Source organism: Panthera leo, chromosome B4 (genome assembly GCF_018350215.1).
Source record: "Panthera leo isolate Ple1 chromosome B4, P.leo_Ple1_pat1.1, whole genome shotgun sequence".
NCBI lineage: Eukaryota > Metazoa > Chordata > Mammalia > Carnivora > Felidae > Panthera > Panthera leo.
The window spans coordinates 18906243-18918124 of NC_056685.1; the positions used below are offsets into that span (position 1 = coordinate 18906243).

Sequence of the window (11882 nt, forward strand, 5' to 3'; positions counted from 1 at the left end):
GACCGTAGACCAGAAATGGTACTGTGATAATTTAATAACCAAAGTCTGTCTTGTCTTCTAACTCTACAGTACAGCGGAAATTGCTCTAGATGGGGTGGTTGGAATCTAGTCACCTCCTTTCCAGAGTCTCAGTTTCCTTAGTTCCAAAATCTAATGGCTGGATAGGCTCTAAGTTTCCTTCATGTTTCACAAGTTGACTCTCATATTTTGCATATTTATTTATTGCATTCTACAATGACAGATGGCTAGAGTATTTTTATTGTAATCGATTTTCTCCCTCTACACACACACACACACACACACACACACACACACACACATATCCATATATCCCTGCAGAGAGAAAAATACAGTTTTTAGATCTAAATTTTGGTCCAAACCAAATGCCTTTCAGAATCCACATGCCATTTATTACTCTTATATTCACACTGAAAACAGTTTTCTCCTTTTTTCACCTTCTGATTTTCCGGACATCAATGCAATCAGGAGTAATCCAATTGATCAATAGACTTGTGTTCATTGAACTGTGGCAGTGAATCCAGGATTCCAGAAATTCCACTATCAGTTAATTGTGTGCAGTTTTTCTTCAAGATTTAACAAGTGCTTTTCTTCTATAAGTTCTGACTTGTACAATATAAACTGTGACATCTTTCGTTTCATCAAACACTGTAAACACAGAATTAGATACCATGCCCAAAGGCAATGCTAAACTATGCAGGATTCGCATTGAGCCATCAGGACGAGTTGGAGCTTCACATTATAATTCTCTAGCCTAGCTCTTCCCCAAGCATTAATACCAAGGTTTCCTGAGGTCATAGGGAGATGATTTAGAGGAATTTAGAGTTAGTCAAGTAAATTAAATCATAATGTCAAAAAATTGAAAACACCTGCACCCACAATGTATCAATTCTTTTTAAACTCCTAGCTTTTACAAAGCATATTTAAGAAGAAATGCATAAAACCTTGTTTAAAAACATTTCCTAAAGCAGTTGGAACGTTTATATAAAAATTAGAGGTTTTTTTTTTATACTTAGCCCCTAACTTAGGCTATTTGATATGCCCTCACACACGTATCTTCACGGTTATGCAATACACTTAATTCAAAGAGAAACCCTGAAAGGAATCACAAACCCAATAGACAATAGGAAATAAATGGGGGGAGGGGAGGATAGCACTTCCACACAATGGAATTTTTAAAAGTCATTAAATATCACTCTTTGAAGATTGTTTAATGATATAGGGAAATGCTGCTGACAATATGAAGTGAAAAGAAAAATGTGTAAGAACAGTATGATTTTAAAATTTTACAAAGAAGTATGTATTTCAAATCAGTAATGGTTTTAAAAGGCTGAAAGAAAATGTTTCTCCAAGTGACAGAATTTATCATTTATTCATTAAAAAATTAAAAAAAAATGGGGGGGGGCGTGCCTGGGTGGCTCAGTCAGCTGAGCGTCCGACTTCGGCTCAGGTCATGATCTCACAGCTTGTGAGTTCGAGCCCCGCATCGGGCTCTGTGCTGACAGCTCAGAGCCTGGAGCCTGCTTCTGCTTCTGCTTCTGTGTCTCCCTCTCTCTCTGCCCCTAAGCCACTCGCATTCTGTCTCTGTCTCTCTCAAAAATAAATAAACATAAAAAATAAATAAATAATTTATCATTTATTATTTATTTATTTATTACAGTAATCATGTATTTATGTTGAGAAAAATGTTAATTTTGGATGGATCACAAATGCAAAATCATTCAACTATCAGAATAACGTAAGTAATTCTACAGAGGTTGGATCTCATTTGCCTTTCCAATATTGCTGTAGTTTTATGATCAGCCTTGTACCCGATAATCAACAGCTCTTCACTTATAGGTAAATATGCCTTATGATTGTTTCCACAGAACTCTGACTTGGATAGGGTCAACCATCCTTTTATATAGGCTTCAATATGTTTTAACACTGTGAAAGAAAAAATTATTATTCAATGACACTTGGGCTTTTTTTTTAATGTTTATTTATTTTGAGAGAGGGCGTGCAAGCAGGGGAGTGGCAGAGAGAGAGGGAGATAGAGAATCCAAAGCAGGCTCCACACTGTGGAGAACCCCCGGGTTGTGAGGCTCAAACTCACAAACCGGGAGATCATGACCTGAGCCGAAGTCGGATGCTCAACCAACTGAGTCACCTAGGAGCCCCTCACTGACACCTGATAAAGATGATAAGAAAGATTTTATTCAAGGGGGACATCACAATGGTTATAGGGACCCCTGAAATAGCACCTTGCAGTGAGGACAAGATTGGACTCAACTTCGAATACAACAGGGGCAACTGGGATAAGGGAGGAGCCAAGGAACCCGGGAGGGGTCAGTGGATGGAAACTTATGAAGGGAAGATATCAGGGGTAGGGTGGATTCTGGCTAAACCCATGTAATAGGATTTGTGCTGAAGGCTGGCCAGAGTGAGTAGACATCACCCGGCAGACAATGGAAGATGAAGAACCCCTGTTAAATATCCAGAGTTATCAGATATGGAGCACGAAGGGTTCTAGCTGAACCAACTTAGCAGGGTTCTTGCTAAAATTGGACAATGCAACGAGGAACACAGAAGTCCAAAAGTCGAAGCCGGGTTGAGAAATTCAAGGGAGCCTAAATAGAGTTTGGTCAAGGAGAGAATCTTTGGCAACGCAAATCAGAATAGTCCATAGAATGTAAGTGGTGTGATCTCAACTAATTTGGATCGAATGATTTTCAAATTCAGGATACACAGATAAGACACCTGGGTTGAATTAATCCAGGTGGGAAGCCTGCTCTTCAGAAGCCTCAGACACTAAGGAGGGGATGTGTAGATAACAATTCCCCATAATGCATATTTCACATTAATTCATAAAATAAAATATGTAGCAGGTGTCAATGTGATATATTCATACATAAGTATAAATATTGTTATACAGTTGTTAATTTAAGTGGAGATTAACCTTAAGACGCATTACGTCTGATTTTGCCTTTATTCTAAGAGACTGGGAATAATTTCTGTGCCTCGTTATGCTCAAGGGAAATCAGATCTATACATTAAGATGTAAACAATCCAAACACAGTAAGAGGAGGTAGGGGAGAGATTACAGAGTCCAATTTAAATACTGAAAAGGGAAACGTTTTTAGAAGCCAAAATTTATAAGCCTCCAAATTTCTCTTTCTTGCTGAATTTTGTAAGCTTTTGACCCTAAAGGAGCATCACGTTTAATCTCTTCACGTATTTATTTGATTATAGTCTTAACGTATCTGTTTTATGATGGTGGTCTTCATCTTACATTTTAGTTCTCCCGAAAGCAAGAGCTGTCTCTGTTTAATTTGAATCCGTGGTATTTGAAGTGATATCACTTGATTGCAATTATAAAGATGATGACTATGGTGGTCCTGCTGCTGCTTTTCAGAAAAAGCTCAGGAAAATCCATCCCACGACCGTCAAAGACAGTTTTGCTGAGGCAACATATTATTAACTCATAGTAACTGTAGGCACTATTCCGAAAGGCCCCAAATCATTGTAAAAGTGCAGACAAAAAAGGAGAGGTACTAACGTATTCACTCCGGGTGGCTTTTAGGCAACACATTAATTCTTGAACATGAATATAAATAAATAATAAATAAAACGGAATGCATCCCAATCTATCATAGGACTTCTCTGACAACACAAAAGTCAACCAAATAAATCAGAATAATAAGATTTTGACAAAACAAGACATTTATCTATTCCCAGAGAAACGTATTGGTCACACAACTTATAAATTGCCAATAGAGTTTCTCCATCCATCACCAAGATTCCATCTAATGACAGGGAAATAATTACCACACCTCTAGCATGCCACGCCATTTTTTGATATGTCAGGAAGTGAAACAGTACATAAATGCAGCCCTCACTGTGTGGACAACACCTGTGGGGGGGGATAGATTTTGTTGTTGTTGTTGTTGTTTTCACTAACAGCATCTAAATTCTCTCCGGAATAAGTGGGGAATGTTTGTCATCATTCTACGGCTTCAGGAAAGGCTGAGTTGCTTTCCATGGAAGACAGAATATTTAATTTGGGCCTTTCTACAGGCTGTCCCAACCCTTTCCCGACTAACATCCCCCCCCCCCCCAAAATGTGCTAATATTTTAAAATCATTCAGATTCATATTTAAGGTAATTCAGATTCAGTTCCAACCCACTGGGTCTCTGCAGCTTAAAAATAGAAATTTTCTCTAACCTGAAACCTGTAGGCATCTATTAGCATAGAATTTGAATATTTGAATAAATGAATGGGGATCCCGTTTCCAAATTTTACATGCTATTTTTCACATATAAATCTCTCATATATGTGTATGAGAAGGAAAACCTGTCCAGCACTGCAAGAGTGACAGTCCATTCTGATTGCAAAGGCGACAAGGAACCTTGCTGGTAATCAGGCAGAGGGGACACCCATAAAGCCAGCTGTGTAATCAAAAGGAAATGCTGTTCCTCCCAAGGCCATATGCAGCAAGTGTAAAATGCCATAACAACTCTCTTCTTAAGGGAACACTGCTTTGTCACCAAAGACGCTCACAGCCCTACATCACTGTAACTCATCTATTACGGGGGGTATCTAATTGCTAAACGTTCCTTGCCACATGACCACACGTAATTCTTAGTTAATCTTCACTAACTTGCTGAGAAACAGCCAAGGATTTAGAACTGATTCCCACTGGCTTCCACTGGACCCTCCTCAGAACCTTTCAGTGAGAACACAAAGTCTGTAAAAGACACTTCCCCTTGTGCATTCTGGGCGCTTCTGAAGGCACCCCCTGCCCCTCATTGCGGATCAATATATCAGATCTTGTCAGACTACAGGTTTGTCCGCAGTGATCTGTAACTCATTAGATTTTTCACGAAGTGGAGGTTTTACTGGGAGTTGGCTGAGCCCCTCAATGCACCAACACTCTAATAATGAACACATTTGAGACACCTTGACTCACATCTTGTCCAGTCTTCTCTGTCCACAACTGCAGGAGTTTTTCACTGAACCGAGGGTCTGATGACCTCTTTGGCCCTTCCGTGCCAGGTTTCTTATCAGTCTCCCAGGATTTGGGGATTAGATTTCTGACTGTGTCAGACTACAGGTTTGTTACTGGTGGTCTAGAAAAAAAAAAGATGATAGATAGGTAGATAGATATAGAATTGCTTCTTCAGTTCAAAAGCAAATTCTTTTTTGAGATTAAGGTACATTAAAGGCACAGATTTAGATATTTAGCTTTCTCGTTTAATTATTCAATTGTTTTTACTAACTTTTATGTAAGAATGGACATATTTATAGACAGAAGAAATGAAGGATTCAAGTGGGGGGAGGGGCGACGCCCTCTTGGAAAATTCATTTTCAGAGAACAGTTTAGGTCTGGTTTGGTTTTGGCTCTAAGAATTCTTGATCCCCTTCATCAACATAATTTTATTGCCCTTTTATGATTATATGAGCGATACATCTTGGTTCCTTTATTCACTCGATAACTTCCTTTTTTTTTTTTTTTTTTTACAATCAGGCAAGAAGAGAGGACACTCAGGCTGATTAGCAGAGTTTTTTTCTTTGTTCCTTTTTTCCCCTCTCAAATCACAATGACCTAAGATCAGAGCCCTCTGATAATTTATGCTGCTACCTTAGGATCCAGTTTCATTCTACAACTGGCTGAAGCATGAAATGAACTAAAATAAACCGAATTGAATGGAACTGAACTGAACTGGAATAATGCGATTTCCAGTACACTCGACGCCTTAAGGACCGAGAAGCTACCTCACCCACCGTCCTCCCAGAGGTTCCAGCGCCAATGACCAACCCAGTCAAGACTCAGTGCGTGACTGTTGGGTTCTACTGCCAGCAATCTGTTCCTCTCTTGTGTAATCTACCCTGGTTTTACCAGGGCTGAAAACACCCTGAATTGCATTAGAGAGAACTGTAAGCTAATTGCCAAAGCACATAACGTCATCCAAATATATCTTTATTTCAGTCAGACCCGAGGAAACAAAATTTAGACAACAAGCCAGAAAGGAAATGGAAGGACTTGAATACTGAACACCAATTTCCCCTGGATGCACCTGCTTTCTCCTTCCTCATCCCGTTCGTCATGTCTTCTATTCCCATCCCCATAATTTTTCTAGTATTTGTTGGATGTTTACTACATGCCCGGCAGCGTGCTAAGCACTTTCCGCGCATGGTCACATTTGACCCTCACGGTGGCGCGCTAGCAAGAGGAGTAAAGAGACTGGCTTAAGGCCACCCCACCATCAATTTTGAGCCACGTTCTGCTCAAGCCTAATCTCCAAATCTCTGAACCCACATCATTATTTACTGCACTGGTGAAATAATGAAGTGGAGGCAATACTGTTGGTATACACACTAGCTGCAGATTTACACGTAACTAAGTAGGAACTCTCCAGAAACCTAGCACAGCAGTTAGCACTATTTCTGTCTCCTCCTTCATCCTGGTAGCCTTGTATATATCATGCCTCCTAGGAGGCATGATATGTACAAATAGTCTTGTAGTCTAATACATGTATTTATTAAGTTTTTTTGTTTCCTAGCCATATAAACAACTCACGTATAAAGTTACCTTTGAGTTTTATGACATTTTTTTTCTGCCTTGGTTGCTGTTAACCGAGCACATTTCTATTTGTGAATCATCAGATAATGAATTTATATTTAGGAACAGAAAATCATTTCACTTGATAAGTATGCAGGTGTTGGTGTTCCGAAGCACCAAATACCAGATGCAGATGCTGAACGCTCAATCTCGTGGCAGGATTCTCTCCTTGAAGATGCTCCGGGATCATAAGGCTTTCCGAAGACTCAATTTTCAAAATAACCGTTACGATCTTCACATAGCAAATCAGCAAGTCATTTTTTCATTATAAATCTCTTTTGTTGGGAAACAATTTACTCGAATTCTAGGTGGCAGGTTCACTTTCATGTTCTTCTTCTCTACAGAAATCCATTAAAAATAAATCCACAATCTTGGCAGATTTCGCTAGAAGATTGATGTCAGACTCCTTAAAAAAGAAAATTACTTGGGCAGAATTCTGACTGAACAGCAGGTGCCCCTCTCCCGTTTGCTTGTTTTATTCTGCTTTTTATCTTTTCAGTTTGGTTTTTGCTTTCAGGAAAATTATAAATGCACATAGGTGAGTCAAATAGCTCTTTTACGCACAAGAGGAAGAACAATGGAGCTCTGGAATCACTGTCCAGCACATATGTGCATTTCCCACCCTCTAGTGGCAGCCATTTTCAATTGGTAGCTTTCTTGTTACTGTTGTTCATAGTAATCTCCATAACTAAGTAGCCTCTAATGCTTCTTTGGATAGTTCTGTTTTACGAATCATCTATAGGCTTCCCCCATGGAAGATGAAGATCTAGGTTGCTTTCACTCTCTCTCAACCCAACCAACTACCAGTATCATATCACCAAGTTTGGTTAGATTACTATCAAATACTTACCTTATTGAGGCACCTGGGTGGCTCAGTCAGTTAAGCTTCTGACTCTTGATTTTGGCTCAGGCCATGATCTCATGGCTCTTGAGTTGGAACCCCACATCGAGGTCTGTGCTGACAGTGCAGAGGCTGCTTGGGCAGAATTCTGACTGAACAGCAGGTGCCCCTCTCCCGTTTGCTTGTTTTATTCTGCTTTTTATCTTTTCAGTTTGGTTTTTGTTTTCAGGAAAATTATAAATGCACATAGGTGAGTCAAATAGCTCTTTTAAGCACAAGAGGAAGAACAATGGAGCTCTCTCAAAATAAACATTTTAAAAAACATATAAATACTTACCTTATATACTTATGTAAATGCTGGAACATATGTTAATTGATAACAATTTTTCCGTGCATGTTGCACAATGTTTTTTATTTACCTGGAGTTAATAATTGTCACGTTTTTGTTTGCTTAGTTTTGTAAATACTTATCACTAATTCATCTGCAAAATTGCGCTCCCGTGTTTATACTCCCTCTCATAAGTTTCAAGCACATGTAGTACTTTTAATAAGTTCATCTCAGGGGAGACATAGCCTTCTGACATCTTCTGGTCTGGACTGGTCTCTTACTGGGCCATCTCTCCAGCTGCCTCTTTCTTAACCACAAATTTAAGATTAGAATCCTGTGCCTGGGTCCTGTATCTTCCTCATTGTCAGTTTAGTTCAGTTTTTGGTGGAGCATATTCTCAATAGCATCCTCAGAAAGCACGTGTGTGAGAAGTAAATTTTACAAAGCCTTGGTCTAAAGGTGTCTTTATTCTTGATTGTAAATCATTTTCCCTCAGGGTAATTAAGGTATTTCCACTGGCTTCTTGCTTCCAGTATTGTTTTTGAAAAGTCAAAGCCACTCTGATTCCTGATCCTTTGTAGGAATTCCCCATCTGGAAGCTTCTGGGTACTTTCTTTTGCCCCTGTATCTGAAATTCACAATTGAGTGTTGAGTGTATTTCTATTTTTGTAGATTTTGTTGTCCACTCAGTGGACCCTTTTCATCTACAAACTCATCTTCCATAATTCTGGGTAGTTTCTTAAATTTTTTGTTCTGATAATTTCTTCTCCCTTGTCTTTTTTCTCTGTTATTCAGATGTTAGAATTTACAGAATAAATCTTTATTTTTTGTGTTTTCCCTTTCTGTCTCATTCTCCTGTATCTCTTGCTGAATATTTTGTTTCGAACATATTTTTACTTCCTGGAGCTTTCTTTTTGTTGCTGTGTGCTGATTATTCTATTTATACAAAATCTGTTTTTGGTTTTGGTTTTGGTTTTGGTTTTGGTGGCCTAGATAGATATCTGCGCCTATCTTTCTGTTAAAATAAAACTGTTTTTATTTTTGTTTTTTATTTTTTTCCCTCCTGGCATCATCTTGGTTTCTCTCAAATTACTTTTCTCTTTGTGTTTGTTTTGTCAACTTTCTTATTAGCAGCTTTTCTCAGATGACTAGTGATCTTTGAGAGTTCACATTTAAAAAACAAAAAACTGATTACAATTACAGGCTGATGAGTCTTCTCAGCTGTGAAGGGTGACCTTTACTGGACCTTCTTGTTTGGACACCCTGAGAGCAGAGGTTTTTTTCCATTGGCCTAGTCAGATTGCCCAGTGAAGACTCTTCCAGTCTCTTGCCTTGAAGCTAAAGGCCTGACCTGTTTGGGGAGCCAAAGTGAGGAAGAGGTTGGGTGTCTCAAAACTCCGTTTGTGAAATTTCACTTAATCCTCTTGTTTGTAGAATGGTGTCTCCCCCCTCAATTCTTTGGAAAGTCTTGCAACCCAAAACCATCTGTTTCACCCAGGGTCTCAGCATAAAACTGGTGGCAACTCAAATTAGGATAACTTTAAAATGGTTTAATAAGGGGGCTCTTTACAAGGGTATAGGTAGGGTGTAAAGTGTGTAGGGAACCCCCCAGGGAGAGTGCTAAACCTCTTGTCAGAACTGCCTGTAGGCCCAAGGTTGTCAGCACCTGGAAGGAAAAAGTCCTATAAAGAGACCAACTTCTGAGGAACTGTGACCTTCAGGGAAGAAAGGAAGTCATCCCAAGGGAAACTCACGGAAAGGGAACTTGCAAGATAAATGTCTTGACTTTCTTAACAACCTCTGATCTCCTGTCAGGGCTCTCCATTGACCAAACCCAGTGCGAAACAAAAGGAGAAGGGGATCTATTAATTTAATCCATAAAGATTAGCCTCCTAGGGCCAAGGAAGAGTGCAAAGGATGGAGAATGCACCTAGAGGAACACTTGGGAGAGATCCAACACATCTCTAAGAAATAACCTCAATATTATGCTGGAATGATGGAGAAGGAGGGAAATTCTAAGCGTCTAACTGCTTTTAAACTGACTTCCCACCAACACTTCTATTTGGGGTCATATTTCTTCTAGCTTTATTGAGGCACAATTGGCAAATAAAAATTGTATATACTTGAAGTATACATACAATAATTTGATATTTGTAGACATTGTGAAATGGATGACCACAATCAAGTTAATTAACACATTAGGGCATATGGTGAGAACACTTAAGACCTCATCACTGAGCAAATTTCAAGTATACAATACAGTATGTCTAACTATGGCCAATCGTTGAACAACATGACTTTGAATGGCATAGGTCCATTTATATGTGGATTTTTACAATACAGTGCTATAAATGTATTTTCTCTTCCTTATGATTTTCTTAATAACATTTCTTTTCTCTAGCTTACTGTATTGTAAGAATATAATATATAATACAAATAACATACAAAATATATGTTAATTGATTGTTTATGTGATTGGTAAGGCTTCTGGTCAATAGTAGACTATTAGTTAAATTTGGGCAGAGTCAAAAGTTATCTGTGGATTTTTGACTGCAGGTGTCAGCATCCCCAACCATTATTAACTGTCGACATTTTTCAAGGGTCAACTGTATGGTCATGATGCTCTGCATAAAGCCCCAAGAACCTGTTCACCTTATAATTGAAAGTTTGTACCCTTTGACCAACATCTCCCATCTGCCCCTACATCCATACCCTTGGCAACCACATTCTACTCTCTGCTCCTATAAGTTCAATGTTTTTAGATTCCACATATAGATGAGAGCCTACAAGATTTGTCTTTCTCTGTCTGCCTTATTTCATTAAGCATAACATAATGTCCTTCAGATTCATTCATGTTGTCATACATGACAGTGTTTTCTTCTTTTTTGTGGCTGAATAATAATCTATTGAAAGAGCAGACCTAGGCCAGCCGACTCCATCTTGTTCTGTATCCTCCATCTTGAGTGACTATGTCCCAGAATGGCCACAGAAAGAAGTTCCCGCTCAAACCTCAGACCACGCCTCCTCCCCTTGAGTAACTTCCCTCTCACCCATTCAAACTTCCTGATCAAACCACGCCCGGCAACCTGCGTGAGGGGACTCTGACCTTTCCCCAGCCAATCGGCTAGCAAGCCAATCGGCTGAGGCCACAACCCTTCCCCAGCCAATCAGCTGAGGCCACGACCCTTCCCCAGCCAATCGGCTAAGGCTATGATCCCTATAAAACCTTTGTGCTTTTGAAACCCGCTCTCTCTCTCCGGTATCTCACTGCTGCGTCGGTGCAGGCAGGGGATTGAGCTTGAGCTAGCTCGAATAAAGGCTCTTTGCTTTTGCATCGGACTCGGCTCCCTGGTGGTCTTTGGGGATCACGAATTCTGGGCATAACACTACCATTCGCATATACCACATTTTCTTTATCCATTCTTCCACTGATGAACACTTGGGTTATTTCAATATCTTGGCTATTGTAAATAATACTGCAATGGAGATAGGAGTGTAGATAGCTCTTTGAGCTTCTCGTTTCGTTTACTTTGGAAATATATTGAGAAGTAAGATTGCTGGATCATATGGTAGTTCTAGTTCTAATTTTTTGAGGAAATTTCTTACTGCGTTCCATAGTGGCTGTACCAGTTTACATTCCAAGCAATAGTACATAAGGGTCCTCTTTTCTCCACACCCTCATCAACACTTGCTATCTCTTAGTTTTTTCATAATAGACATCCTAAGAGGTGTGAGGTGATATCCCATTCTGGTTGTGATTTGCATTCTCTGATAATTAGTGATACTGAACACATTTTTGTACACTCATATCTGGTTCCCTGTATGTCTTCCTCGGGAAAATGTGTAGTCAGCCCCTTGCCCCATTTTGATGTTGAGAGAGACAGAGCGTGAACGGGGGAGGGGCAGAGAGAGAGGGAGACACAGAATTCGAAGCAGGCTCCAAGCTTGAGCTGTCAGCTCAAAGTCCAATGCAGGGTTCAGACCCACAAACTGCAAGATCATGACCTGAGCAGAAGTTGGACGCTTAACCAACTGATCTACCCAGGTGCCCCGTATGTTAATGGATTCTTATGTTGTGCAGAAGCTTTATAGT

The 11882-nt window shown here is 39.6% G+C and overlaps 1 long non-coding RNA gene across 1 annotated transcript; it reads left to right on the forward strand.

Moving 5' to 3' along the window:
- Positions 1 to 1677: 1677 nt before the first annotated feature.
- LOC122225505 lies at positions 1678 to 5710 on the forward strand. The gene is made up of 2 exons (XR_006205214.1): positions 1678 to 1756; positions 5526 to 5710. It is a non-coding gene; the product is annotated as an uncharacterized LOC122225505 (long non-coding RNA).
- Positions 5711 to 11882: the final 6172 nt, after the last annotated feature.